Source organism: Ictidomys tridecemlineatus, chromosome 1, assembly GCF_052094955.1.
Source record: "Ictidomys tridecemlineatus isolate mIctTri1 chromosome 1, mIctTri1.hap1, whole genome shotgun sequence".
Taxonomy (NCBI): Eukaryota; Metazoa; Chordata; class Mammalia; order Rodentia; family Sciuridae; genus Ictidomys; species Ictidomys tridecemlineatus.
In genome coordinates, this window is record NC_135477.1 from 139,978,550 (window position 1) to 140,006,433 (window position 27,884).

The 27,884-nt window shown below is 32.4% G+C and overlaps 1 protein-coding gene and 1 pseudogene across 2 annotated transcripts in view; both read right to left on the reverse strand.

Annotated features, from left to right (window-relative positions):
- Positions 1-27,884, reverse strand: part of Prr16 (proline rich 16) — a 232,798-nt gene that overhangs the window by 78,329 nt on the left and 126,585 nt on the right. The gene's annotated exons all lie outside the window — the stretch shown is intronic.
- LOC110598712 (SAP domain-containing ribonucleoprotein pseudogene) lies at positions 500-27,021 on the reverse strand (annotated as a pseudogene).

The window sequence follows — 27,884 nt, forward strand, 5'->3', positions numbered from 1 at the left end:
CAAAAAAAAAGTAATCAACAGTATGAAAAGGCAATCCATGGGGACGAGGGAAAATATTTTCATGTTACATATCTCTTAAGGAATTAATATCCAGAATATAAAAAGAACTCCTAAAACCATACAACATCATACCCAAGTAATCCTGTCAAAAGACTTAAGTAGACTTTTTTCTAAAGTGAACATGCAAATGAGCAACAAGCATCTGAGAAGATGCTTGTTGTCACTCATGATTAAAGTAAACCAAAACCACAATTAGAGTTCACTTCCTACTCTTCATGATGGCTACTATATAAAAAAAACAAAAATACAAAACAAAACAAAAAAATAACAGAAAACAATTACTGGTGAGGATATCTGTTGGTAGTAGGAAGGTAAAATGGAATAGCCACCATGGAAAACAATATGAGATTTCTTCAAAAAGTTAAAAATACAATCACCATATTATAGCAACTCTACTGCTACATATATATCCAAAATTATTGAAAGCAGTGCTCAAAGAGATATTTGCATGTCCATGTTCATGGCAAAATAACTAACAATAGCCAAAAATTGTAAGCAACCCAAATGTCCATCTATAGAAAAGACAAAAAAAAAAATGCGGTATGTACAAACAATGCAATACCATTCAATTTTTATAGAAGGAGAGCCTGAAGTGCTATAGGGTAGAGGAACCTAGAGGACACGATGCTAAACAAAATAAGCAAATCACAATGACAAATATGTATGATTCAGATATGAGGTATCTAAAGTAGGCGGTAACAGAAACCACCACCCTTCTACTTTCACTAGGTGCTTGGGAATGGGGAGGTGGTGTTCAATGGCTACAGAATTCCAGTTTTTAAAAATACTTTCTGTTATTTTAACCAGAAAAATTATTAAAAACAAAAATACAACAACCTGAGAGTTGGAAGAACAGTATGCCAAATTGCTATTGAAGTTCACAGTTGTACCTATGGGTACATGCTCCCTCATTGCAAGGCAGAACACAGATATATGACTGTGCATTTAAGTACATATGTGACCAATAAAAATCAGAGAACAAGGGACCACTGGGGAACAGAAAGCAACAAGAACTTTTAATCACCCCATCCTAAAACACTATGCTCCTTTCTTCTTCTTTGCCTTGTATCCTCTGAACTTGTGAGAAGTATGACTCCTTCCTGTTTTTCAGCTTCTCCTCATCTTTATACTTTCCAGAGATTGGAGAGACATCTAAACCAAGTATTTATCCTATTTGCTTTAGCTTATCAGATGACAGATTTGTGATGGAACTGAAGAAATTCTGATCAGCTCTCCCACTCTCCAATCTCACAGGTACATTGAATCCTTCAGCCCTCTTCTGGGCCCTCTTTTGTTTCTCCGTCTGTGGTATTTCAGATGTAATTTTTAGCATCTTCTTATCTTCTGCCACATCAACAGATTTTTTAGGAAGTCCTTCCTCTTTGCCAAGGAGCTCCATGGGCTTTGATCTTCCAGTGTATCTTCTTCTTTCACCTCCTCTTGGGCATGATCTTTACCATATGTCTGCAGCCTGTTGATATGATTGTTTTACTCCCTTGGTCCCAAACCAGGAGCAAGACATTCTTGCTTTAGTTCAGCAAGCTTCAGCTTAGGGAGCTCCACCAATTCTGTTACCAGCTTGTTACCCTTCCAGTTTGCCAGTTAAAGTTACAGTTTTATAAGGTAAAAAGTTTTAGCAATTGGTTGAAAAATTTAAATTTGAAAGAAAAATGTAGCAAAATTTCTTCTATTTCCCAAAAATGGAAACATTCCTTTTAATTTAAAAATCCTGACAATATATTAATGATTTATGCAAATGTGTAATATTAAAACTATTTAAAAAAATCTCTGTAACATCATTTTACATCTGGGAAGTGAATAGCTCAGATTAATAATAGCATAGCAGACACAAATACAAACGAAAGAACTATAGCAAACATATACTAAGTGCTTTAATATACCCCTTTTCCGTTAAAAAAAAAAAGTATAAATTTGGAAAAACAATTTTAAAAGCAGCTCTTTCTTTAGATGCCAGATGAGGGCAACCAAAATTTGCTAGGTACTGGAGCATGAATTTTCAAGTGATTAAAATCCAAGATTTATAACAATATTACTATTGTTCATGTTTAACAATAGCTGCTGCAAAATAAAACAACAAAAAAGAAAACTCTCATTAATTTCCAGACATGTTTACAATTATTGGGCTCCAGTGCTTTCTGAACTAGTGAAAGGAATAGAATATAAAAGCGGAAAACACTAACAAAGGTGAACATGTACACTCAGATAAAAATACAGGAGTGGAAAAAAAGAGTGGTGGCCTCATCTCCTTCTCTCTTCCCTTTCCTGATGTCTTTCCCATTCTATAACTGCTTCCTTTAAGCAACCTTCACTGGGAAAGCCAAGATGGCCACAAGTGCTGGGCTATATCCCAGATAGGCCAGTCCTGGATATGAGTGCTCCCCTGTCTACAAGTGAGCAGGCATGTGTGACAGGGCATGTGCAGGGAGGTGCAGGGTTTCTGTCCCCTACATAGGACCACTGCTTTTATTTGGAGATTATACTCATTGACACATTAACAAAATAAAACTAAAATTGTTTAGAATTGAGTTGCCTTGACTTCCCTTTAATTCCTCACTTAAGAAAATACACATGATTTTGCATTATCATGAAGTAATTAGTTTTTATTTAGTGGCAACAATATAGGACAAACACATTTGAATAAACAGTAGAAAAATCACTAAACATGAGAAATGTACATAAGACTCTAGTTTTTCCCAGCCCTTATCCCCATTAAGTAGAATTGTAGGTAAACAGCTCATACTAGTTAAAAGTTACACCCCCTCTCTTTTAAAAAACGTTGTAAGTTAACACATTATTTGTCTTCTTAGTAAAGAGGGGATAAAAAAAGAAGCGAAAATTGCTTGAATAAGACTGCCATGCCAAATTATAAATTTTCATTTAAATTGGTACTTAGCATTTCCACTGAATTGTCCTCATTATCATTGGTATCCAGAGTACTATCACCACTAAATTATGCAATATTAGTTAGCAGTCTGATGAGTGGATTTCAATTTTTTTTATATTTAAATCATAGTGTTGGCTCATAGAGTGTATCACTTAACAATTATTTCACTAATATCTACTTCAGTCCAAAGTGTGCTTGTAGAAGTCTCTAAATTAGATAAAGCAAGATTTATAACATTACCATCAGAAGAAATGTGTGACTTTTAGATAAGCATGTTTAAAGATTTTTGGATGATTTTTCTGAATATGGGTATGGTTTAGAGAAGTTTTGCTTTAACTATCTTGAAGCACAGAGAGGTAAAATTTTCATCTAGTAGTAAGAAAATGTGTCTGGGGATGTAGCTCAGTTTTAAGAGTGCTTACCTAGCACTATAAAAATATATATTTTTTTTTAAAAAATGAGATCTTTTTGAAGAAAAGTGTATATTTATGTTGTGACTACACAGAACTCTGAGAGTCACAAAAATCTCTAATTATGAAATAGTACTATCAAAATTAAATATATCAGGTGGATGGGATTAAAAGAGAAGAAAAACAGCTTTATTAATGAATTAATAGAATCTTTTCCATCTGTATATTTGTGATTATAAATGAGAGATAATATAAATTGAAATAAAAGAAATGTAGCTTTTAAGCATGTCTTCACATTTTTAAACTGTAATTATAAACCATTTTTCTTGACAAAGAGCTCCACATTTTTCTTCAAAGCAAGGGACATATTAAAAACATTGTGAAAATAAAATGAAAGAAAGAAATCATTGAAAAAATACTTCCTAAGGTGCCTTTTAACTAGCTCAGGAAAACTGTGGTAAGACTGGGTAAAATGATAAATGTTAAATGATTCTGTGGTAATTACATCTTGAAAGCTTTAGATGTTTCTCAGTTGCATAACGACAAAGTTGCTGAGGAGATAATTTGTAAAGGAGTAGGACATAGGTCTAATGTTCATGATTATAGACTTTCTTGAATGATGTTATGAAAAATTTCAAGAATTTTTAGTAGTCCAGGTAGAAGTTTAGTAGAAGATCTATAATGAAAAGAGTAGTGCAATGGAATAGTGGGATCAAATTAGATTATGAACCTGTCAATGTTAATATGATGCAATATTTTAAATAGGTGGGCACTCAAGCAGAAATTGGTCTGATTTTCATGGCACAATGAGCTTTCATTTTCAGTCTTACCTTATTATGGAAATTAAGACTGTAAACTGGCGCAGTGGTACATGCCTCTAATCCCAGTGGTTTGGGAGGCTGAGACGGGAGGATCTTGAGTTCAAAGCCAGCCTCAGCAAAACTGAGGTACTCAGCAAATCAGTGAGACCCTGTCTCTAATAAAATACAAAATAGGGCTAGGTATGGCCCTGAGTTCATTTCCTGGTACCCTCTTCCACAAAAAAAAAAAAAAATTACACTCTATACTATGCAATTTTCTTTCAACACACCAGACCAGAAAGAGTGCTACTAATGGAGTAGATAAGTGCAACTGCATTTACCTGTCTCTTCTGTCTGTGATACAGCTCCAAAGGTGTCCTGAAAATTTTTGAACAACTTGTTTTCAAAGTGGGGGGAAATAGCTGTGATTTGTAATCTTGTCCAGATTCCAGGGCTGTAAATATTTCTACCAAGGTCAATTGCAAACTATCAACATGACATCATTGAATGTAGAGTTGACAGAAGGTGTGCACAATTGGCTTATGAGAGTTGGTTCAAGTATATCAGTGTCACAAGAGCTAATCCCAGATTCCATTTTTAGCAGCCTTACTGAAGTATAATTGACATAATAAATGCACATATTTAATGAACAATCTGATAAATAATAGCATAATTAAAGGACTATGAAGCCAGAACAATAATGAAGACAATGTACATATCTAGCACTTCAAAAAGTTGTGGGTATTTTTTCCTTTTTCCCAAAGTTTCAGTATAATTGAAACAATCCCCAAATGTGCAGGACTTCTTACACAATTAACAGTATTTTAAGAACATGAAAATTACTGATCCACCATTTTTTTGTGTCTATATTCTAGAATTTATAACATATAGTCCACTATGGGCTTTCAAATGCATTTATCTACTACCCACATAGATGTGCATATTCTCAAGCGAAATATTCTATCAATTTTGTGCTCAGGAGCTGGTGTTGAATTATAAAGCATATTTTTTAATTCTACTTTCTTGCAATTGGTGTGGAAACTAACAGCAACATTTTAACATGTGGTAAAGGGCACACATTTAGAGCTACATGGTTCCATATAATTTGTGCTTTAATCTTGCCCCTAAACGCTAATGGAAAATAAAAAGATTAACTCTTAATCCTCATATGAATGGTTTTCAGTGTGACTAAACACATGCATAAGTAAGTCTGAAGAAAATATTAAAAAGCAAAGCATTCTCAGCTCAACATGATAAATCAAGCTTAAATAAGAATAGCACTAGGAAGTATTTACTAAATAATAATTTTGTTTTCATATATATAAAACATCATTTTGACTACCTGATAAATCCAATATATATTTCATGCTTTCATTCATCCCTTCTAAAAATCAACATGTGCATAGCTTCCAAAATATACTGCGTATTTAAACTAGTTCCTCAATTTTTCCTATTTTCTTTGTATCATATGTTGGTTGTTTTCTTTACTTCCTCACTAAGGTCCTATGCTGATCTTTGAAGAGCCAATCCTTCTCAAGGATACACCTTTGGTCTATTGTTCTTCATGAAGCTTCACTAGTTAATTTTATCCACTTTTGTAGTCTGAAGGCACATAAATTTATGACTTCAGTGCAGAAATTTCCCCAAGTTTCAGGTTCATTTATCAAACTTTTAGTTAGATGGGCTACTGGATATTCAATATGTCTTTCTTGGTCACTTAAGAATTAAAATGTTTGAGCATATTCATTCTAAGATTTATTTGTGCCTGTTGTATTTTCTTGCCTCAGTTGTATCATGGTTCATTTTCCTATCTTACGAGCCTGAGAATTTATCCTGTAGAGATCTTCCAACATTATTTACTAAGTCTTCATACCATCCTTCTTCAATAAAATATAAAATACTCTAGTTGGCATTAAAATAGTATTTTTCTATATATTAAGAATGGTAAAATAATTCCTAGAAATAAAACATTCAAAAGTCCTTGGAAATATTACTCAAAATATGTAAAAGGAATAGAACATTCTTCTGGTTGTTATTTCTTTCTTTTTTTTTTTTTTAAGAGGGAGAGAGAGAGAGAGAGAGAGAATTTTTTTTTAATATTTATTTTTTAGTTCTCGGCGGACACAACATCTTTGTTGGAATGTGGTGCTGAGGATCGAACCCGGGCCGCACGCATGCCAGGCGAACGTGCTACCGCTTGAGCCACATCCCCAGCCCCTGGTTGTTATTTCATATCGGAGAGTTATATGTCTTTCCCTTCACTTCCTTGGCAGTTTTGAAATACTCTGAATAGCCTATTTAAATCTACTGAACAGAATTTGAAAGCCACTTGACTTCACAAATGAAGTTCATTACTTGGCATGGAAAACCCGTCTTGACATCTCCTCCTCCCTCCCTCACCATTCACATCCCAGCAATATCAAACAGATGGCACTTTGCTCAGGTGCTATGCTGTTTGTCATACCCTGTCTTTGATCATGCTCCTCCTTTGTGAAGAATACCTTCAGTCTCTCCACTACATATTACTTGGCCATTTACAATCCAGCTTTAAGATATATACCAGGTTACATTTCACTCATTACTTAAGTCAAATGTCAACATGTGAACAAAATAAATATAACACTTTCCCTCATGGAACTCATAAACTTGGGGTGGAATGGGGAGAAAATAATAAGGAAACAAATACACAAAACCCAGTAGAAGGAGAACTGCTTGAACTACCTGTTACTAGTTCCATGTTGGCCATGTTACAGACACTCAAAAAGCAAAACAAGAAGTGAGCACCTTTTACAATGCCATGAGCAATGTTAGGTGCTTTCATATATCTGCTCATTTTAATTTTCAAAATTATGTTATGGAGCAAACATTTTTCTTCATTTTTTTGTAGATGAGAAGACAAAGACTTAGAGAAAATGACAAATTTACTGATACCCACAAAGGCAGAGAGGATCAGAATCTGTATGAAAACATTTAAAAAAGTCTCATTTCAGAAGCTGTTCATGTTCATAATAGCATTGGCTTTCTGCAGTTTTTAAAAAACAATATTAAATCCCTCCTTATCTCAAGTCAATTCACGTGTTTAAAATTTTTATTCCAAGATTGTTTTACTAAATCCTAGCAAGCTTAGAGCAAGTTTTACAATGTAGTACTTTAGAATTCAAAGGATTTAATCATGAATGGTGAATCTGCAAAATATGCTATCAGAGCCCCACTGGTTTCAGCAATGGGAAGGAACAGCTTCCTGCAGCATCTGTTAGAATGAAATGGCTTGGGGAAGGTAGGGGGAATGCTTAAATGGTGTGCCAAACACCTGGTATTCAAAGCATTCATTGCTCTATAAGCTCCAAATGAAAGTGTCAGTTATTCACTTTGAAAATGCTTTTAGCTTTGGAATAAGATTCTCAAATAATTAATGTGAGTTTCAAACATAATCACTACCATATGTTTAGTAGAAATATGTGATTGCTACAAGAACCTTTTTGAAACAAATAGAGTAAACAATGTCAAAACTTAGGCACTTGAGTGTCTGAACTGTAGGTTACTGCTGTCCAGATTTTGAAAAACCTTCCATCTAGCTGGACAGACTGATAAAGCATTTCCTTGTAAGTCTGACTAAATGCTCCTCTTGAACCTGCCAACATAAATTCCCAAGAGAAAACACAACCAGCACAATTCAAATTGATATTTGATTCCAAATCATCTCATTTAATTTATTGCTAAAATAGTGAAACCATATGGGAATTTAGTATGATTTGGATAGATCTGATTTTTTATCAACAGATTTTAATATCCCCTTAATATAATTTTGTATTTCATTAAAACTTAATAACTTAAGAAAGAAAAATTTCTTCTATCTGGAAAACAGAGGAAAATCATTTGATGTCCTGTGTTTCATGTTTTATGTCTATTTGTATCTCATTTTTTTAATATACAAAATGCTTTCAAGACTTCGCACAAAAAATATTTTGAAAATAAAATTCTTATGGTTACTACCTCAAACTATGGTAGCATGTTTACTTATAATGCTTTATATAAGAACAGCAAATATTGTTTTACATGTTCAATATGATTTCTAACTTATAATTAACTCATGATTTCAAATTATGATAAATAATATTTGAAAAAGTTATCTCGGCTTCTATACATCACAATGTTATGCATTTTGAAATTTATTGATGTGCATAATATAAGCAAACAACATAGGCAATTCTGTATCATTATTTTGTCATTTTATTATTGTTCACACTGCTAATGTTCTTTTGAATAGATATTCTATAGTTAATTTTGCTTTTAGATCTTTAGATTATCTTTGTGATTTTTTTCTGTATCAGTAACATCCATTTGCCAAATTATTAAGAAACTTCAGGAATAATATGTATTTAAAAGTTTCCTTTATGACCATAAAAACAAATTTTTTATAGAAAAGTACATTAGTGAACTTTACCTTTATATCCACATTTTAGCATAAATAAAAGTCTGAAGTTTTAATTTTATATGGAAACATGAAACAGGTAGCAATAATGACTTTTAAAACAACAGTGTTTCTTAAATCTATTATATATCTTCATGGCAATTCTACAAGATACATGTTATTCTCATTTTATAGATAAATAGATTATTGAAATTGTGTAAATAATATTATCCTGGATTTTAAAAATGGGTGTCTATGGATGGAATGAATGAGAGGTTTAAAGAAAAAGTACAGCAGAGGTTTGTGGGAAGGAGTCTGAATTCTGTCTTGGGCACATTGAGTTTATTTTGTCTGCTGTATCACAAATGCAGTTACATAATACAGATGAACAGGCAGATTTGGAACTTGGAAAAGAATATTCTTCTGAGGATATCACTTTTGGAGTCCTAGGGTTATATGCACTGGAAGTCATGGTACTTAACAAGATTATCCTGGTAAAGTATACAACATGTGAAGGGAGTAAGGCAAGTATAGAATTTTGGAGGAACAGATACACCTGGCAAGGGGCCACAGGGAAACTCAGGAAAGAAAGAAAATTGAAAATGATAGAGGAAATACTAGAGGTGGAAGTCTTAGAAATGAAGAAAGGAGACAATTTGAAGGGCAGGACATTGATCATTCAGCATATGGTTGCCATTGACAATCTTGGGTATGAGTTCTCAGCACTGTTCTGAGGCAAAGGGAAACTATAATGGGTTGAGCAGCTGCTTGACTTAATGGGCAGAATTGTTTAGAGTACAAAATGAAATATGAAAAACACATTTCACTACCATCTTATAGACTAAAACAACAAAATTTTTACCTGTGTGGATAAAAGGACCAGGTAAATGATGAGCATTAAATGAATTAAACTAAGAAATATCAGAATATATGTCTCAAAATGTTAGGTGAAGATGATATCAGCTGTCTTTTCCTATTGGCATGCCATTTCTGTTTGCCAATAGCCAGGAGACAAAAAGCAGGATTTGGATTTTAAACAACTTACAATTATTACCATTATTCTTAGATATCTATTTTAAAAATCAAAAACTGTAGGGCATTGAGAAAATTCTTTTAGACATTTACCAACTCCACACTTCCTCATCTCATGACCTTTAAGCAGATCAGCCCTAATATTCAACCCCAGCTGCACTGCCACAGAAAGCTCAGAAAGGAAAAGTACAATTGGGATTTCTTGACATCCACAGATAATTACTAGTCCTCTGAATCCGAAGGAGATAATTCTTTGTTCTGACTTTCTTTTGTTTAACAAAAAGGAACTATTTACATCTGAACTTTCCTTATGTTTTACAGTCAAAGCCTTATCAGAACTACCAAAATCACATGAAGCCTATGCATTCTCTCATTCATTACCCTCTATACTGAACTGTGTAAAAAATAACTTTAATTACAAATTTAGTGCCAAGTACAAAGACATGTTTAGCATAGCAAACTCTTTTTCTCAAGACATTTTCAATATATTGGTATTGCTAGATCTCATCCACAACTGGAAACAAGAAAGATGTGCTAAGGATGTGCTGCAGACTGCTGATCCCCTCTCTTGGGTGATAAGGATTTCTCTATTTTCTCAATGTTCTATTCATTCATTTATTTATTAATCCATCCAAGAAAAAAATCATAAAATCAATATTTCCCAATTGATTCTCAGAGACAAAAACCACTTTATTTTCAGAAACATTAAATATATAGAAATGTGAAAATAATTGCTGCACTGAAGTTTTTCACAGAAGGGAAGGAGAAGGTATGTAAACCACTGATACTCAGGCCTGAGATCCCACAGTATGGATAGAATGTGTGTGACTGAGACTGCTGGTGCAATGTGTGGAGGTATGTTGGAGTAGGCTCCCAGAAGTCCTGGTTTCAGGCACTGCAGCTGATTGGGTAGCAGCACTGCCAAACTATTAGTGCACCTGGTACCAAGAATATTTTTGGTTGAACCATTTACCCTTCTGTGATGAAGACACAGTAAGGTCAACAGGGAAAGATTTAAAGAATGGACATGTCCACTCCTATAATCCCAGTGACTCAGAAGGGTGAAGCAAGAGGAATGCAAGTTCAAGGTCAACCTGGGCCACTTAACAAGAGCCTGCCTCAAAGTAAAAAATCGAAAGGACTGGGATGTAGCTCAGTGGCAAAGTACGCCTGGGTTGAATGCCAAAAACAAAAGAAAAAAAAAAGACCATATATTTAGGTATAAGAGATGCTATGCCTCTTCATTGAGTATGTGATATATTTTACAAAGCATAATATTGGCTATTTTATGTCATGATGCCTTGTTTTCATTACAGAGTTGTATGAAATAGAGCACAATAACATTATAATTTTGTAAAGATGACCTAGAAGTCAAGACAGATTTCCCAGAGGGAGACATTTGGCACAAGTAGAAGGGATTTATTCAACAGACCAGTGAGAATAATGGAAACAAAATGCTCATTATAGATATTAGACTAGCCTAGGGAATCAAACAATGTTTTAATAAGAGGTGCTGATGAAAATCAACATCTTTAGCAAAATAAAATATATTTGATCCCTTTTACATACTTTAAAAAATTGATAACACTGCATGGAGGTTTTTATTTTTTATTATTAATGCAACATGACTTAATTCATTTATTTTTTTGAAGATTTCCCATCTGTTGGTGCTATAAACCTCTGAGTGAACTTGGGGTCTTTTGATGTTGCAGAAAATATGGCAAAAATAGCAGTTAATTCCATTTATATTTCTGTGCTAAGACTTTTTACTGGAATCATCTGTTTACTCCTAGGGAAAATTGAGAGGAAATTTGATACCAGTTCTGTCATATAGCTTTTTTTTCCTCTTCTTTCCTTAAGCTTATAATGTGCACCTAATAAAGTGTGCTGATATTATAAAATCCTAATCGACTACTGAATGAAGAATTAAATGTTGAAGTCATCTTACAACAGGAAATGGGTGGCAAAATAATGAGCAGTCTTTTTCCTAGGTGTTATTTAACACATTTAATCAGACATAGGAGAAATGATTCAAATGAATTCAAGTAAATGATATAATTCTTTACCCACAAAACCAGAACTCTCTGCTCTGATACCCATGCCAGAAAATCACCTCACCAGCATCAAGTTCTTAGGTAGAAAACAGGATGTCACTAAGACTGCTGTTTCTCCTTAACTCTAACATACATTTTTGTAAAACATTCCATATATTCAAGTATTTTAATATACCTCTTAAATCTGATCCTTCTTTCCACCTACTTCCTTATTAATCTTTTGTGTTACCAGCAGACAGACACCATCCCCAAAATTAAAGCCTGACCCCATTAAAAAGCTGAATCTTGTCAATCATTGCACTTACCAAAAAATATAAATTTCAGACTATATATATTAAAACCAAGAATTTTTTCTCTCTGGCACACATGTTATCATAAATGACTTGTATTGATAAACACAGGAATTGGAAATTTTATTGAATATATAAAATATTACTTGCAACCAGCATATAGTCCATATGCTAATTATTCTGTTAAGGGTACTCAACTGTTTCTTTTTGTAACTGTGCCCTTGAGACCTTGCTCAATTATTAAATTACTTATAGAGAATACAAAGGTTTTCTCCACCTATTCTTTAGCAGAAGTAGTAATAAAAAACTGAGAGATTAACTTTATTCTATGTTTCATAAAACATTTCATTGATTTTAATAGTGCAAATCAAGATGCAATGAGGTTACTCAGAATAAACAAATTAAAATTGACTATCTACTGTATGCCCTGTACTGATATTAGTGATAGGTACTATAAATCAATTTCTCTAAGTTAAATATATCATTTTATTAAAAAAACAGATTTTTAGAACTTGTGTCCTTAGATATGAATAGAATAGAATAGAATCTGTATCCTGTGAAAACTTTTGGTAACCTACAGGGTTATCTACACACATGTATACACACATGTGTATCACTAAGTATATACGTAGTTTTAGAATATGTATAAAATATATACACATATCAATAATATTATATGTATTCTAGGTATAAAAATAGAAAGTGTAATAGATGAGATATTCCTCTTATTATCTGTTATCTACCTATCCATTATGAAAAAAAATTTCCCAATAAATTTGCTGCTATTACTCATATCTTAAGAATGCAAAAGAGCTTAGAGGAACAGAGGAGGAATAACTCACTTAAGCTTTCATGGCAACAAGTGGTAAAATAGAGTGATGTAATAAGTTTGGAAGTAGAGTTTGTGTTCCTGAACATTTTGAAAAACTGCCACAGATTAGTAAAAATTTGAGTTAAGAACTGGACTTTCTTCAATTCATTTACCAGAATTTCAGTGGTTTTGTGTTTTTCTGTTTTGGTTGTTTGCATTTGTAGTCACCATTGCTTGAGTTAGAAAAATTTAAAACCCTCAAATAGTTTAAGTGACTGAAAGATATAATGCATAAAATAACATTTTCTACAAAATTTGGACCTTAGTAAGCATTCAGTAAACACTAACCATTATTACTGTGACTTCAAACTTTACCTCTATAATTTATTGTATTAAAACCCCACATAAGCCTGGCACAGTGGCACATGCCTATAATCCCAGGGAGTTGGAAGACTGAGGCATGAGGATAACAAGTTCAAAGCCAGTCTTAGCCACTTAGTGAGAACTTGTCTCAAAATATAAAAAAGGGCTGGTGATGTGGCTCAGTGGTTAAGTGCCCTTGAGTGTTCAATTTCTGGTGCAAAAAAAAATTCAACATAATATATCTTGCTAGGCATTTACCCCATCTGAAATTCCTGTCTTGTTCACGAAGAGAATGCTTAACCCTCAATTACATATAACTATAGCATTGACTATCGTTTTCTTTCACAGCCTTGCAAGTCTTATTCTACAAGAATACTAACATTTTTTAAAATCTCTTCCAGTGTTACCTACCACCTGGTCTCAGCAATATTGTTTTTTCATCTGGATTTCTGCAATAGCCATTTAACTGTATATCCATCTTGTACTCTTGGTCTCCATAGTTCTCAACATAGTAACCAGAGAAATAACTAAAATGGAAGTCAGTTCATATTATCCTTTATTCAAACAATGTTTGAAAAAGTCCCCTATTATCTTGCTTTCTCTCATTATTTGGACCTCACTGAGTTCCTTCTTCCTTTAGCTCTCAGTGGTGCTTCCTCTTTAGGGAAACCACATGTGCTTTGCTGTGACTCCAAAGCTCTCAAGGCACATGATTTCATGGCTTAGATTTTCCACACTTTAGCTTGAAAATATCAGTTTATTACTGAGGTTAAACAATACAGCCCTATTCAAATCTGCAAGCTATACTCCCCTTCTTCCTAACCTATCACTCTAGATTCTGCCTCCTTTGTTCTATACATCTTCTTTACACAAAGCATTTATTAACCTTTAACATGCTATTATAATGTAATTATGTAATATGCTTATTGTATAATTATGTATGTTTACCAATCTGGGATATAAGTTTAATCAAGCCTAGAAAAGTCTGTTTGTTCACTGATGTATTTTCTTTGTCTAGAAAAATGTGTATTTAAATAATAATCACTCAATAAAGTCTCATTTAATAACTGGATTGATAAGTAAGGTCCACATATTTTTAGTCAAAAACTATTTACTAAGCACCCACTTACACACAAAATTCAAAAAGGATATGAAGATTTTGATGAAAAAAATCACAGATAAAAGGATTCCAGATAATGATGGTCACTAGCAAAATCTTTTTAAAATAGTGATGAAATAATGGGATGCTGTAATGCATCAATTTCAATTAAATATTATTGTGGTTCTCGAAGATATGGGACACCTCTTTTCCATACTTATCAGTATGGAAAAGAGTTTATCAAGTCTAAAGAAAAGTGCATTTAGATATTCTCTTCCTCTCTCTCTATTACTACAAAAAGTTTACCTGTAGTTCACTTAAATAAAGAAATGATAGAGAAAAAAACTTCAAACTCCACTACAAAATTTTCACATTATGCTTTAAAGAAACATAAGTATTTAATATAAAAGAACAAACATAAAAGTTATAATAAAATTGAACAGAATCCATAAATTTCCGTCATTTGGAGCTAATTATTTGGAAACTTTTTTTTCCCAAATTCCCATTGCTTGATCCTTCCCTGATCAACAAGTGAGAAAGAGAAATATTTCTACTATACATTAATAGATCCAGAAAAAATTTGGTAGAGATTGAGACCAGTTATATGAATGTTGGAATCATTGCTAATGTGTCTATGTATGAGAGCTCTATTATCAATTTCTCACAAGTCAAGAATATGTCAAAGGCTTGGAGGACTTAATTTCTTACATGTGTAGAAACTTTAAGAGTTTTAATTTTAATTTGAAATAGATGAAGATGGTAATGGATCAAAAAGTAATTTAATAGATTACCATTTTGCTAGGAAAATAATGGAATAAAGATAAAGGAAATAAAATAAGAATGATGAAAATTAAAAGGAGAGGGAGAAAATGTAAAACACTAAGGGAAATAAATGAAAGTAGAGAACCTGCTGTATCCTGGAGGGACACATTCCAAGGCCTAGAGGCCCCATCTGGTGAACTGGGAGAGAGGAGGCAAGAGCATTATTCTCACAGGCTATTGAGAATTACTTATTGTGCTCCAATTATTCAAATGAAATACCAATAAAATAAAATATAAGTACATTTTACTTTGGGGTTATATCCAATCAAGTAATCAATAAAAACTTCTACCACATATAGGGCTTTGTAGAAAGTTGTTTGTTGTTGTTGCTATTGCTGTTCATTACATTTTAGTCAATATATTCTATGTGTTCTTCCAAAGAAAGACTAAAGTTGATAAATATTTTTGCATAACTTTATACAATTTGCAGGAATTTAAAATCAATTAAAATTATGCATAGAATTCTTACAGACCATAGGTTCACATGGGAGACTAATTTTTTTTAAATGAACTTGCCTAAATCTAAAATGTGCCCAAGTCAAAATATTTGTGTCCTTAATCTCTTGTATTAGAACTTTTCCATAAAAAGAAAATTGAAACTATTAAATTTTTTTCTCTTACAATTCCTATGCTACTTGCCAGTCTCATCTAGAATTGGGAACATGCATTTCATAAGACAATAATAAGTGACTGCTTTGGTTGTTATACAACATGTCTCAAATCATAGTACTTTTGATTTAATGCCCATATAACATTAGTTAATAAGCATAAAAAATGTTTCCATCAGGAAAAAATTCAAAATGTTATCCTATCTACTCTTTCTCTACTTTTATTATTATTAATGTAATAGAAAATATTGAGAAATCTGTGATATTGTAACATATAATTGAAAATTATCTTGATGAAGTTAATTTTTGTGCAATATCTAATTATATTTAGCACATCAATGCAAATCTCAGAGTAAAATATTTTCTACAATCCATCTGACATTGCATATGGTCAAACCAACAATCCCATGTCATCTATCTGTAATAATGTGATTATCTGTCACCATTGTCACTATAACTCTGGTGTATGAAACTTACTAGGTCTTAAATAACAAAATATAAAACTATAATGAAGATAACAGATTTTTTAAATCTTGCTTGTAACTGTATCTTACATCCCAAGAAAAGTATATAGTTATTACATTTCATTTAAAAATTAAAAGTATAATTTGACTAAAACAGCAACAAAAATTTTTAAGCTACTTTACACAATTTTATTCAAACTTGCACTGAAAATTGCAAACCATGGCATATTCACTGCTTTGAATCATCATCATATTGCAATAATATTTGTCCTCTCATTTCCTCAGCTGTGATATCTCTGATTGCCAACTTTAATCTAAAATTGTATTCTCCTTCTTTGTGCTTTTCTTCAGAATCTCAATAATATTCCAAACACACTTGCATTTGTGGCACAAACCATAGTCCTGTTTACAATTGTTTATTGTCTTATTAGTTTCCCACTCTATACTATAAAATCCTCTATGGCTGGGACTTAGATTAATCTATCAACAGTTAAACCCCTACAGTTCCTTGATAGCTGAGACTGTAATCAGAGCAAGGTGACCTTGTTTTACCTCTTCCCAAGGTAAAACATGGACCATGGATGATAACTAAACATTGGAGCTCCCTCTATGTCCAGTAAAATAGTTTAGGGACAGTAGAAAAGTTCAGGGATAAGGGTTAGACACAATGCCAGCCAAATAGATATCAGAAGAAAAGTGTGGAAAAAGGTTTCTCAATAAAGAAAGTCTCAATGCTTAAAAAATCATTACTATCCAAAGTATATGTATGAAGACACGAATTGGTATGAATATATTATGTATACAACCAGAGATATTAAAAATTGTGCTCTGTATATGTAATAAGAATTGCAATGCATTCTGCTGTCATACATAAATAAAAATTTACATTAAAAAAAGACACTACAAGAAATGGACTGCTCTCTTCTTTTGAAGACTTTTGAATCTACCTGTGACATACCTATAACCCTGGAAATGAGGGAATTTTCCAAAGGCAAACATAATATATATATTTTATGTAAATATATTATACATTTTATATATCTATATTTTATATAAATGTATATGTATATTTTATCTTTAGTGAATTCATATACATATATGTATATATTTATCCATATGTATTTATAATTCATTATGAATATATAGAATTCATTGGAGTTTTCTGATACTTGAAGTCAAAGGTGTCCTATATGAGGTTTCCCCAATGTATTAAGTGGCCCTCAAATATGTTAAATGAATGATAAACTTTAGGTTTTACTATAGAATACAAACACTATGCAGAAAAAACTAGCAAAAATATTATCTTATAAACCAGAGAGTCACATTATATGATTTCTGAGATTGCACCCACAATGTGAACTTCAAATAATTAAAGTTTGAACAAGCGAAGTGTATTATGAAGATGACAGGTTAAATCCACAAGACATTTATTGTCATATTAACAATGCATTTCTAGACTGACAAAGAAAAAATACAAAGTATTTCATTGCTGTTACTCTATTTTTTTCTTAGTTTTGAATGAAAGGCACAGTTCAATGTATAAAGAAAACCTCACATAATTATTTCTGTTTTGTTTAGGCTATTACAGGATAAATGTTCAAAAATTATTCATAAAGTTTTCTTCCTGACATTAAAATTTAATTAATACTCTCTTCATTCTGATTAGTATGATTCATTTTCAAACCCTGGTTTATAAAGAGCACAGTGTTGTGGGAGGGCACCAGATGGATATAACACCAAGTTCTTCAGAAAAAAAATATTGCATGATGTTCTTATTAGGACTCTCTCCTTTTAAGTCAAATGTCATCATCTCTCTAGATTATTACCAGGCAGGAAGAAAGATCCTGCATATGTGACAGACAGCCTTTTAATTTTGTTTATAGCCAATAACTAAGTAGAAAATTGAAAATACACAGGTGTAGGAAACAGCTTTGTGATTTCTATGCAAACTTCTCCTGCATGAGTTTATTAATCAAATCATTATTTTTATCAGCTTATTCATGAATTTCCTCAGAGGTTTTCAAAGCCAATGATCGAGGAAAAGTACAAAAAAAAATAAGAAATAACGACTTCACCTGAAATAAGATATATACAAATATAATCTTTCATTTTAGAAACATTTTTCTTCTAGCCAAAAATATATATAAGAAACTGTCACTAGTTATAGCTCCTGATTTTACATGAAAAGTGAAAAAACGAATAAATAATTATATCCAAAGTGTTCGACACATATTCTAAATTCTCAGTAAACTACTTTGTAATATATTCGTCAAAACATTACAATAATAAAACACTGCAACATTAAAAAAATTCAAATTCTGGGTTGAATGTTTACAACAATTACAGCTAATCACTGAAAATTCCCTGAGTAAATTATCCATTTCCATCTCCTTTACCTTCAGCTCTCAGCCCATTGCTTTTTACAGAGTAAATGCTCAGAAATTATGATTCATTCACTCATATGTACTTTCTACATACTCATTAAAATACTATTAATTTTTACATGCATTCTGGGAATAATGCTAGCCTCTGATGATACAGGAAGAATATGATGCACTCATTTTCAAAGAGTTATATAAAGCTGGTGATACAATGTGTGATACAGTTGGGATATGAAGAAAGAAAATCAAGTACATGGGATGATGAAGTTCTAATGCTCTACAGGGTCTAACAGTAGCTTACTTAGTAAGTAAAGAACATGGTATTTTGCAAAGGGAAATATATAGAAAGGTAGGTAGGAATAAATAAAGGAAAGGTGAAATTCATTTAATTGGAGGAACAAGAGGAAGTCAGTGATGTTATCTAGGTGGGAAGAGATATCTCTACCAGCCACAAAGTAGGACAAGGTGAGGGGATTAGAAAGGAGCTGGATAAAGAATCCCAGTAAATAGTTGTTAAATGCATGTATCAAGGACTTGGGAGAAGATTATTGGGAAAATATTTCTAGACTTTTCTGTTTCATCTACTATGTTTTCATGTTGGAAAAATTCTGGAAATCTTTTTAACTAGGCTGTCCTAATTTTTTTTTCTTTTAATTTGTGATGCAGAGGCAGGTGGGTCATTTTGGAGGCTGAATTTCCTGTTGCTTCTAAGGCCTAAAAGCCAATCTGATGTTCAAAATTTCACGCAGGAAAGTGATCCTCATGGTGCATCGCCAATGGTGGGGGACACATGAGATTGTTTGTTTCAGTGTCTACTTTCTACAGAAAAGACCTACATGGACACACTGTGACCCCTTTAAATGCTACTGTAGTCTTCCTATTTACTCTTAGCCCAAAAAAAGATTAGAGGGAGAAACAGGAACAAACTTGAAATAGGAATGTGTCTTGGAATTTTTTCAAACATAAATACCAAAACAAAACCTATCAGGCAGTTAATTTATTTTGCTTTCCATGCACACCACAACTGTATTCACCTGTTTTTGCTTTGATTAGTTTTTAAGATGGTAAGAATATTATAATAAGAATATTATAGAGCAAAATCATGTGTATTAGATTAGATTAACAGATGTTATTGATAAGGGTTTGTTTACATACAACATTCTTAAATCGAAATCATATTAACACATTAAATTAAGAATCACAATAAATAAAATATATTTTCTTTTAATTTCAGTATCTGAATTCATATTGGAACATTTATCTGTAGCTAATGTAGAGCCCAGTTATATACTAAAAATACATGTGTTTTAACTGAGTAGTAACAGATATAAATGTGAAACATTAACATCAAAACAGCTTTCATGGACTCTTCTGAAGTACCGTGTGCCACTAATAATAAAGATCTATAATTATCATAAATCATGAAATTCATAAAAATTATTAAATGTCTTACTGAATATAGATCAGATCCAGGCAAAAAATACAATTCCTGTATCTTTTTTATATATAAGTAAACCATGGAAAAAAATTTTTTGATCATAACATTTTTTTTCAGAATATTTAATTAGTTCTAATTATATTTTCCATTATGTAACCCTATGATTGATTTTAGTAGAAATTCTAAGAAGTTCCTTAGAATTTGCTATAATAATAACACATTAGCTTCTATTGTCATTTCTTTTAGGCTGCTTACATATCTACCATAAAAAAGATGTTGTTTACCTATTTTTAAAAAAAGGAGAAGTCACAGGATTTTTCTTTATTATTGTTTTCTAACTCCAAAATACTACTTACGTAAAGTATCAGGAAGATTCAGAGGTCTTAGAAATGTATGAAAACTTTGACCAGAGAGCAGTTTTCTCTTTTAAAACCAAACAAACCAAAAAAAAAAAAAAAACAAAACAAAAACAAAAACAAAAAAAAAACAACAAGAGCAATACATTGGCTTTATTTCTTATAAAGGCAATATAGTTTAATCTTTATTACTTGGGATTTTATGTAGAGGAAATGTTTGGAAAAGAGTAGATTCCTAATCAAGGTACATTCAAAATGCTCTTATAGCACTTTAAGAACATTTATATTTACCAATCATAATATTATATATTAAATTCTATACTTTTTGAAGTACCCACACTGTATGAACCCAAACAATGATTAATTTCAAAATAATGTCACATAGAAAAAAATCAGATGTACAAAAACAATAACAACAACAATTGGTAAGAAGATTAAACTACTGAGAAGAAATGTCAGGTTCTGGCTTTGACCCGCTAGGAGCTTTGGGCAACCTACTTGTCACCTTTTAGCTTAAGGTTCCTCATCTATGACATTAATAGTTTAATTCTATGAGTTTTAAGATCAAGTCTTTAAATTTTTTCAAATATTTTGAATTTCTACTTTGTGCATATAGTATTATTTTTTGCATATAGTATTAATTTTATCATTTTTTCAAAGAGCTACCAAGATAATGAAAAATAATACTGGCATTTTATATTTAATATTTCTTGTTCATTTTAGAAAAACATCCCCCTGTGTACCTGAAAACCTTCCTAAATTGGTCAGAACATTTCTCTTCCAGTCCATTAAAGGAAAGTTTAAATTCTTGATTATAGATATAGTATTCTACACTAGGTTACAAGAATATATTTTCACAAATTGAAGCCTTAAATTCTTAAGGCTTAATAATATCCTGGTGTGTGTGTGTGTGTGTGTGTGTGTGTGTGTGTGTGTGTGTGTGTGTTCCATAGTGTTTCCATATATTGGCTATTTTAAATAATAGTACAATGAAGGTGGGAATGCAGGTTTCATTTTAAATTATTGATTTAATTCTCTTTGAGTATCTGCCAATAAGAAGGAGTTCTAGATCATATTATAGTCCTAGTTTTAATTTTAACCTCTATGATGCTTCCCATAATCCCCATAACGGTCTACATTCCCACCAAGAGTATACAAGTGCTTTTCCTTCTCTATACCCTCGCCAAGTATTATTGGTGGCCTTTTTGACAATAGCATCCTAATAGGTGTGAAATGATATCTCATTGTGATTTTGATCTCATTTCTCTGATGGTTTGTTTAGTGATAATTAGTGATGTTGAGCTTCTTTTCATCTGTTTGTTGGTCATTTATATGTTTTTGGGGGGAGGAAATGTTCACTCGGATCTTTTTCCCCTCTTAAAATTGGGTCACTTACGTTGTTTTGCTATTGAGATGTATGAATCTCTGATGTATTTTGGATATCAACCCATTGTCAAATACATGGTTCAAAAATATTGTCTTTCAATCCCTATGCTAGCATCAGACAGTTTTTAAGCCTGATGTGTCTTCAATTCAAGAGAAGTATTATCTCCAGAACTACACAACCCAATCTCCAGCACTACACAGCACAAGCTCTCATTAGTAATAAATATCCTTCTGCTGAACCTTTGTATAAATCTCAAATTTTTCTAAGATTAATAAAAATAGAAAAGTAGTACTAATCAGGCACCCTAAAACTACAACAAATAATTAAGTTAGATACTCTATATTTTTTACTTATTTATTCAATTTTTATTCTACCAATATTTGGTCACTAAAAATTTTTTTTTAAAAAAGACATGATTACTACTCTCCATTTGTCTGTTGACTGAAGTCACACAAAAACAAGTAGAGGAATAAATAACATAATTATAGTTGTAGTAGGTAGAATAATGGCTTCCAAAGGTGTCTACAGAACAACTTCAAGAAACTGTGAATATGTTTTTAAATGGAAAAGGTGAATTAAGACAACAGGTAAAATAAAAGTTGCTAATCTACTGACATTGAGTTGAGGAAATTAGTCTGGAGTATCCACGTGGGTCCAATACAATCACAAGAGTCCTTAAATATTGAAGAGGGAGGCAGAAAAGTCAGAGTTAGAAAGATGCTAAGTGAGAAAGACTCAAATGGTCACTGCTGGCTTTGAAGATGGTGAAGAGGGAAGCCAAGAGCCAAGGAAAAGGAATACTGCCTGGAGAAGCAGGAAAAAGAAGGAAAATAGATTATTTTCTAGAGCCTCCAGAAGAGAATACAGCCCAGCTGACTCCTTGATCTTAGTACACTAAACATTTCAGACACGGTATAAAAGAACTATAGAATAATATACATTCATGTTGCTTTATGCCACTAATTTTGGAATAATTTGCTATAGGAGTGATAGATAATCACAGCAGCAATGAGCATTGAAGACATTTTTCCTCATAATGAGATAGAATGTGCTGGGAGTAAGGTGGTGAACTACTGTTCACATCATGGTTCGGGCAGGACTGCTAGCTAGGTATTGCAACCTATTTTCAGTTTAATTATTTCAGGAAGCTGGCATATATACATTCCTGCAGTTCACATACCCCCATAGTGGGTACTTTTTACACTGTATATTAAAGCCTATCAGATTTTTTGGTAAACAACAACTGTGATTTCCTCTTTCTTCCCCCAAATAATAAACTTACTAAAAAACTTTGAAAATAAAGTTAATAAACTTAAGGACATGCTTACAAAAGGTGGCATTATGCTCACTTCATTAAGTATCCATTTTATTTGTAAGATGCATTATGTTTTTAAAAATCTGCACTTAGAAAATATTTCAGTATGTTTTGAGTATGAAATGTACATAATCATGAAGACATTATAGATAATTGTCAATCAAACCAGTCAATTTTAGGCAGGTAAAAAAAACGCTAGTATCTTATCTAAAGTCTTAACAACAAACACATTCTATTTAAAATAGGACATGATAGTATTTTAACAATGTATGAAGTTGTATGGGAAGGGTCTTTGAAAGAAAGGGTATAGTCCAGGAGACTCTTCACCCCTCTCTGTTGCTTTCCTCTTACACAAAGATCTAATTTCTTTTTCTTTTTTAATATTTTTTTAGTTGTCCATGGACCTTTATTTTAATTATTTATATGTGGTGCTAAGAATCTAACCCAGTGCCTCACATATGCCAGGCAAGTGCATTACCGCTGAGCCCCAGCCCCAGCCCCTAATTTCTTTTTCAATATCAGCCTGTTTCTCAATTGCAACTCAATTTTTGAATCTTACTCTAATGATCTATTGGCATGCTGGGGAACGAGAAAAAGAAATGCAAGTTGAATTTTCTTTGCTTTGAGTCAGTGGTGAGTATACCCAAAGCACATTTCACACCAAATTGCATCAGTTGTTTTCAACCTTTGTAATAGGTAAAAGATACTATAATGGCAACAGAATACCAGACTACAGTTAAGCATCTTGAGTTTCTGTAGTCATAAGACTTCTGAAGACCTTAGGGAAATTTTTCTATATTTCTTAGAGTCTAAGTTCTTTATATTTAATGGAAAATTTAGTCCAAATAATTTCTAAACTCTAAAACACCTATTTCTATGCCATTTAAAGGCCACAATAATACTGGGTCTTGCTTAAAAAGTTGAGCCCAACAGAAATACTCACCTTTGAGACTTACTATACCACCAACTTTGTCAGAAGAGATCAAAACTACCTGGAATTTGGAGGAGGAATGGGCCACAGAGGCAAACACTGAACTGGGTATAGTAGTAAATGATATTTCAGAGTCATATCTCCTCAATATTTCACCAAGTTTTACTCATTTTATTTATTTTTACACTGTTCTTATGTTTAAAAAATTTAAAAGTGCTACAGTCCATTTGAAAGAATCACCTGAGAGTATAATGGTGTAGGGAAATGTAAATCTTAAGACTTCCTTCCAAAACACAGATTATAAGAACCTTACTGGTGAGACAGCATTATTTGTAGGACACTGTCTGGAGGGACATTTTCTTCAGGCTCAGTGACCCCAGGAGAACACTACACTTATTCAGAGATAGCTATGATATTTCTAAATTGGTTTTGTTTCAAGAAATAAAAATATTTTCCCCCTGGTACTGGGGATTGAACCCAGGGAGTTTTACCACTGAGCTACACCCATAGCTATTTTAATTCTTTAATTTTGAGACAGGATCTTACTAAAATCTGAGGCTGACCTTGAATTTGTGATCTTCCTGCCTTAATCTCCTGAGTTTTTAAGATTAAAGGGGTGCTCCACAGTGCCCAGTGAGAAGAATAAACATTTTTACAAGTGAAAACCCTTATATATATCAACTTGTAACAGGCCACTGTGAATTTAAAAACAAACCGTCACCATAATGAAGTCTTTAAATCAGTCCATTGTCTGGTTTTAAAATACCATGCTAAGATCACAGGATTTTATTTAGGGTTTTCATGTTGATAAAAATGGTTTCTTTTCCATATATTTTTTTCCCAGAAGAGACCACCATAGATGGGTCTGAATATAAGTATGAGCATTTTTAAAAAAGAATAGGTCAAAAAGTAGAAATAAATCCAGGAGCTATTTTGAACAGATAAAGATGCATTTCCCATTGCAAGTATTGGCATCATTTGCAGCTGATCAGTTAACAATACCTGGGGGATATACCATTATAACCAAATGCCAATTTAAACTAATTTTGTTTGATATCGCTCAGTTACTTTCTTTAATTATATTTACCAAAATTCTTAAAAAATTGAAACTGTGCATCTACATAAAGTTTAATTCTGTTGTCTTTTTATCTCTAGGTTTGGGTTCTGAGAAAGACACACTTTAATACAAACCACAATAATCTTTCTCCTAGTGCTTATAATACTGGAAAATTGGTCCTTGTATTACCTAAAATTGCAAGTATCTCCTTACGCTTTCCCTTTTATTTTCTTAGTAATAATAACATTGTTGGCTTTTCCTGACCGAAGTTTAACAGAACATTGACATATTCAAGCAAAGATGCCTTGAGATAATTTCCTGTAAGGTATCCTAGGGACATCATTTCTTAACAATTAAGATCCAACCAGGAGCTCATTAAGGCCATTATAAAAGAGAGTAATTCTTTCAGTGGAAGAAAAAGCAGGTAATCACTTTTCTATTGAAAACTTGAGATAAATAATTGATATCTATGTCTAAAGCACTTGATTGGAATTTTCCAATCTTTTGATAAATTAATTACCAAACAATAGGAGCTTTCCCACATTGTAAGACTAAAAGGAAGGAATAATGAACAACACTGATTACATCATCATTGTCGTCGTCGTCGTCGTCTTCTTCTTCTTCTTCTTCTTCTTCTTCTTATTATTATTATTATTATTATTATTATTATTGGAAAGGCATGACTTGGAAAACTGAAGCTATAATCCTGGCAGTTACTAAATTCAAGAGTTTATTGTGTGTGTGGGGGGGTGAAAGTTGCATTTACTGTGATCAGAAACAATGACAAATTGATTATTATTATTTGATGCATTAAAAATTAAGGCACTTTTTTATTGTTAAGGCATATTTTTTAAATAAAAATATAAAATATTTTCATGAACACAAAAACTTGTTCTTGGGCTGGGGTTTCAGCTCAGTGGTAGACTGCTTTCCTCACGCGTGAGGCCCTGGTTTCTATCATTAGCACCGCGTAAATAAATAAATAAAAATAAAGATACTGTGTCCATCTACAACTAAAAAATATTTTTTAAAAAAACTTGTACTTTTTTTTCTTAGAAGTTAAAAACTGAACAGCAACCCATTGGGAAAAAGACTCTAGTTTCACTGAACCATTGATCTAAAGCCTACCACATGAATATGAGCCTAGAACATTTTCCTAGCAGCCAAGCCAAATTCATATAACAGAGCAGCCTGTTTTCCTTCAGAATCCCTGACAATTTTATACTTTGTTTCCCTTTAGGTTTGAACTAAAGGAACTGCTTTTTTTTCTGATGAAGTTATTTTCTTTAATTTTTCTTCATTTTGTTTTCTCCCTATCAAAGGTAGTACCTCATACATGAGTCCTATAGATGAAATTCTCATTTGTGAGGATAAATGGAAATTTTTCTAGAGTTATTCCATAAATATCCTAAGAAAATTGCTAATAGTCCTTAAGAAACATTTATTAAAAATAAAGAACAAAATAGGGAGATTAGATGGTGCTTTCTGCTGTAAAGTTGTTATCTATTTTTAAGTCAATGAAATATTCAGGTTGCTGAAAACTATGGAACATGTGCCATATGATAGTTTCAATTGAACAGATATTCCGGAGAGAAAAGTTGACTTTTCTTAAAAGAGTTGAAAGGGCTTTGGTAAAATAGATAAGAAGCCACTCTTTGACAATCCCTCCTGTATGGGCCAGTATTCTCCTCTAACCTGGGATTTTTACATGACAGAAGTATAATGGGAAGATAGGGACAGTTCAGAATATAATCATGTTCAATTATATCACTTAATAACTGGGAGACAGGGCAAGAAAACTAAACCTCTGTAAACCTCTGTCAGTAAATAACAAGGGGAGTTACATGTACCTGAATGGTGAAAAACATGGCCTTAGCATTCCTTAAACTCCTATAAACATAATGATTTTCTTCCCAACTGTTGGCCTCTGATCTCCCTTTTTCCTGGAGCATTTGTTTCAGAAAATTTTCAATTGCAAATTTTCTCTGCTCCTCAAGATTTAAGTTTCTTCTCAATTTAGGAGGCATCCTTTTGGCATAGTTCTCAAGAGAGTGTTGTGTGCATGTAACAACATTTCACAATGAAACCCGCTATTATGTATAACTGCCATGCACCAATAAAAACATTTTTAGTAATAAAAGAGAGTGTCTCTATCTCCAGTCTCTCTGGAAGGATAGAAGTCTCACTTCTCTAAGAACCAATTAGTAGCCACATTGAATGACCTTCCATTCTAACATACTTCCTGTCAGCTCACCAGGCATTAAAAACTCACCTGCCTTTAATTTCAACAGAGTTGAATTGAGTGCTTTTTATTGAAATAGTCTGAAACCCAATTGCAGTAGCAGTCATTTTGAATTAAGTCTCCCTTGCCTATTTAAACTGACAGGGGCATTTTTTCTTTGATAAGTGTTCTCATAAATATAAATAAAGTAGCATGAATGGAATGTCCAACTTTATATATAGTGATTTCTTGGTAAATAATATTTTCTACATTCCTTTCTGTTTCAAATTATGGAATTCTTCTGTAAATATAGATCTTGATAATTCTAAATGCCTCTTTTCAAAGATCAAGTACTATGGTATTATATGGTTTTTCTTTTGAGAACATAAAATAAAAGATATTTGCTTTTGTTTGTTGTTTTATTTTGATTTTTTGTTTTGTTATCTTTTATGGATAAGCAGAATCAAGGAACATAACAACAAGTTCTAATATCCACTGAGTTGCCTTGAATGGTTTGCATATTAATACCAATATCAATGATGAGCATTTGACGGTTGTATTCTGGCCAGAGAACTCATAATATCTTCAGACCAAATGTATTGTCATCAACAAAAATTCCAAGCAGAGTGGAAATACTATGCCCCAAAAACCAAATGGCAAATTTCCTCT